Below are 4,681 nucleotides of genomic sequence, written 5' to 3'. Positions count from 1 at the left end.
TCCATACACATCAAACGCGCCAAACTGTTGGCAAGTTGTGAGGTACAGACCTTCGCCTTTCTGTTGGATGTAGTATCACCACAATAGTGTCTCCTTTCGTGTCCTGACCATGGAAAGTTCCGGTTTGACATGATTAATGACAAAATGCCTTTGTAGTTTAGCGGATTGAAAAAAAAAAACAACACTTAAGAAAGAAGAGAATGACAAAATTTAGACGTTCTCTGTGCCAAGAAGGCATAAAACCCTTTGGTCGTAAAAGAGTGGTGAGTATCTAACAAAATGACAGCAAAAGCTAAGAAGTCGGCGCTAATATACCCCCGTCTCCACCACCACCACCAAAAATGTGTGACATGTTGGCTTTTCTACTTCTTTTTCCTCTTCTTCCCTTTAGCTATAAATATTCCCTTAAGAAATGAAATAATTTGGCGACACAGTCGTTGGCTGAAATCATCATAGAAGAGCTGAGAGGAGATCAAATCTTCATCACTTTCATTTTTCCCTCTCTGTCCAAAGTAAGGCGTGACATCTCCAGCTTTGTATCTAACCAATTGGATGGTTGTATTCGTTGTGAAGAGATAAGTATAAATGCGAGATGATGAATCATTGTCCCTCACTTTCCTCATAACTACCCAAGCTAGAGTCGAGGTAAAGTGTTTACATGTGCGACACATAATAGAAGGGAAAAAGAAGGAAGTAGAAGGCAGGCTTTTCCTCCAGAAGCAATAAACAGTTGGAGATGAATGGGGAATTTTCCAGCTCATTTTTCTAATGTTAAGTTAACTTTCTTTGGGGCGTTGAAGATCAGCTCTTAACCGCCTCTTTCTGACAGTCCCATGTTGACCACACAGAATCGTAGTGGAGGGGCTCGTAAGCATAAATGCCGGAGGGTCAAAGTAGGTGACCTCCAACTCCCACCCTTACCCACCCTCTCTGTGTTAGTTCCAACGCCCGTCGCTGTTACGCCGCCGCACCTGTGGACACCAGCGTGTCCAGTCGCAGGTGAGGGGCTCGAAGATCACTCGGTCATTTGTCAGTCGTGGAGGCCCCCACTTGAGCGATAATTATGAACGTCAAAATAGATTTTTATAGCCGATCGGTTTTAGTTTTTTGTGACAAGAGGGGAACTCAATCTTCACTGGTCGAACCACGCCTCAATGGGTCTGATAAAGAAGTTCCTTCCAACCTAATTCTCTTCCAGCTCACCCGAATTCCCAGATCCAATTGGACTGGTTACTTTCTGCTAGTCACCATGACGACTTGTGAACACTGCGGTGCGAAAAAGGGACAAAAACGGCCACTTAACATGGTATTTTTTTAACCTCATAGTTTAATCTGAATAAGGTATATATTTGTCTGTCACATTAACGCGAAAAACGAGAAAAAAATGTTTCCCCCCTTATTTTTCCTCAAACTTGAGTGTCACCCTCGCCTTCCGCTAGCAGGAGTTTTGACTCAACCGCTCCTTTTTTGCTTCACAGGATGTGGAGGTATTCTGGAGACATAAAAATACGGGAAAACAAATTTCAGCTTTATTCCCTCTCCTGCCATTTGTTTTAGGTAAGCTAAGGGACATTTTTTTTAAAAAGCCATTGTGCTGCCAAAATCTAAAGGAGGCTTTGCTCTTTTGAGCGATATTTTTGTCTTAATCCAACTCGGTAGGTAATGAAAAGCATAATGAGGGTCACTTGAGGAGGAGGATGAACATCCTTCCACATTCAAAATTCTTCAAATCTCCTATATTAGATGAAAGAGACAAAGTAGCATGACAACTACGCTGAAGGGTATGACGGAGTCGAGTTACAATGCTGGGTGACATGTATCGTATCTCTGCTTGGATTATTTGAGGTCTCAATGAATTTCGCCTTATATGCATTTTAAATGTCAAAGAAAACTCTTTAACTGACTGGTAGCCCCGAAGATTTATTCTGTCATAGAATGACTAGTCACATTCTCCAATCACTGATGCGAAAGAGGCAGAGTAAAGTAAGAGGCAAGGGGCAAGGGGCTGATAGTTCCACTCGAAGGCGTTTCACTTCTTCACGGATCTACACAGAACGCACCAGGCAGCTGTTGCCACTACCACGTGATTTTAGCATTAGCCTTGTCAGTAAATCACCTCTAGTCGGGCATGGCATGTGACGCCACAAATTAGTGGTGGCACGAAGCGGGAGGAGGAGGAGGAAGAGGATATGTCTGTTGCTAACATCTTCATTTTCCCTAAGTATTCACTAGGAAGCAAAAGAATTTGCGATTTGCGTGCATAAAGCACCAGAACATAAAGTAAGGCGTTGGCCACCAGTGTCACATGCATGTGACAGGCATACTTCAATTCATGATAACTGTGGATGCATCAAGCCATATTGCAACCACAAATTATTTCATTATTAAAGGTAAAAGAGAGGTAAAACACGCCCTAAGTCACCTAACTTATAATAGAGTTCTGTTGAAAAGCTTGCTAGTCGACTTTTCTGCCAGGACCCTGACATAATAACCACCTTTTCTCCTCAAGTGCATAGAACGGAAGGGTGACTGCCACCATTAATTTTATGCATAGCATAAGTTGCCTGAAATAATGTGCCCAACGAAAGACAAATTCTCTTTAAAAATAATAAGTTATAATTCTACCATATATGACAGAAATTCTGAGCTTATCAGCAATTCAAAAATTATTTAAAAAGCAGTTTTGACGTTTTATCTTCTCTTTTTGGCAAAGAGGTGTCGTAATTATCCAATCACTTAATTCAAAATGGTAAAGGCCATCTTGGGGTTAGCTGACAGTTTTTCCAAAACATCTGTTCATAGTTTAAAAGTAATGTACCGCATTCTTGTTTGAATGCGCCCTGTGTGGGTGGCAAGTAGGCAAATCTAATCAATCTTGTGTTTCGCGAAACGCCATTAGTCCCCGTCGGGGAGCGATGGAGGATGAAGAGGAGAAGGTGAAGAAAGATGAGGAGGGGACAAATTCCAATTTCCCCTCCCCTCCCCCTAAAGCTCCGGATCATTTGTAGACTATTACATCACCACCACACTACTGGATGTCTTCCTTTAACCGAAGGTAGAAGAGAAGAGAACTGTGGAAGTGCCTTCTTCCAATATTACCAAAAGAATGTAAGTCATTCGAGAAAGTTTCGGTTATTCTCATGGAATATGTTTTCAAAAATTATGTAAAGATAATTATTTCTTTTTAATTTTGGGACGATATCCACAAGACAAAAAAATGACAACTCTTAGGCAACAGAAAAGAAGTTCGTGAGGTTTTCTGCCCACCCCGCCGAGGTGAGGGCTCGTTGCAACTGGCAGGGACCCGTTGCATCCGCGCAAGGAGTCACGTCAATCTGTTGATAGGTACGGTATTCATGATCGCACTCTTTACCAGTTTCTTCTTAGTTTGAATTAATTGAATGTGAGTGGAGTTTCCCGACTCTAGGAAGTGTTTTCCAAGAGGGGAGAGACCTCTGCTTAAACATGGATGGGGACGGCAGTAGTGGAACCCACTAATCAGGAATGAACTGAGTAAATACTTTGTGCCTGGCAAGAAGTGAATCAAAAAGAATGAAGAGATTAAGCCGTCAGGCACTTCTGCCCTTTAAGTTGCCTCCCGACTGACTGACCTAAAGTAAGGAGCGAGGATTCCATTGGTTAGCTTTCTATCATTTCATCTGACTACTCCTCTACGTAACCAGCTTCAAACTGACCCCAGGTTATCATTCAAGCAACTCGACAGTGGTAACAGAATGGTACTGGAAGGTTGGGTTCAAGGGGGTGGTTTTATGAGGTTACCTTGGAATTTAATGGCTGTGTCATTACAAAAGTTGGATTTATTAGAAAAACAGTGCAAATCAAACACCCCAGTCACTACTTTTGGGCACTTAGTCAGAAAAGGGAAACAGGTAGGTTCAGAAAAGAGGAAATTCCAGCCTTTGCCACCTCCTGTGGGACTATGTGACCGTCTGCTGTCAGAAAAATGACAAATGCTTTGCATATCCGAAATGCGGATGGTGGAGGTGGAAGGTCTAAAGACAGGAGCGAGTAACTCTACTCCTCACAGTAAGCTACACACAGGGCAGCTTTAATAGTAGAGAGTTTAAGTGGAAGCGCTGGCATGTGATTTGGAGATTAAAACTGATCTGTTGGAGGTAACCTTTTGGCATAGACTTTGAAGCCTATTAATTGGATTTCACGTCACAAATATGTGACACGCGTTTTCAGTCAGTTTGAAGCACAGGCATGTGACGCATTTCACTGCAAACGGACTGCCTCATTGTAAGCTTGCTCGGTTAGTCGTATCAGGAATGTACCCTAAGTAAACTCGTGGCATCCTCCACCAAGAAAGCCATCTCAGCCTCTGTGATGGTTGATTGCCTCCCGTGGTGTTGACACTGAGCGTATTTTAATGTCTCCAGAGGTTTTGACACCCTCTGGGAAGTCCCCTTCTAATCTTAACCGCAATGAACATAATGATGCTGAACCACATCACCATATAATTATGGCGTGGGAGAGTTGACCATCAGAATCCACATACGATGGGCTCTCAATCAAATTATTCGACTAGGAGGGCGACTCTTTTATCCATCTGCAGTCAAATGATGTGTGGATGCAACACGGCTTGACTAATCTACTGTTGTTATGATCCGATGTAGCACACAAGTCGCGCACATGTGATGCTGGAAACCTACGCCTC

The sequence above is a fragment of the Echinococcus granulosus genome (genome assembly GCF_000524195.1).
Source record: "Echinococcus granulosus chromosome Unknown EG_S00175, whole genome shotgun sequence".
NCBI classification, from domain to species: Eukaryota; Metazoa; Platyhelminthes; class Cestoda; order Cyclophyllidea; family Taeniidae; genus Echinococcus; species Echinococcus granulosus.
Note: the sequence above shows the minus strand (reverse complement) of the source record.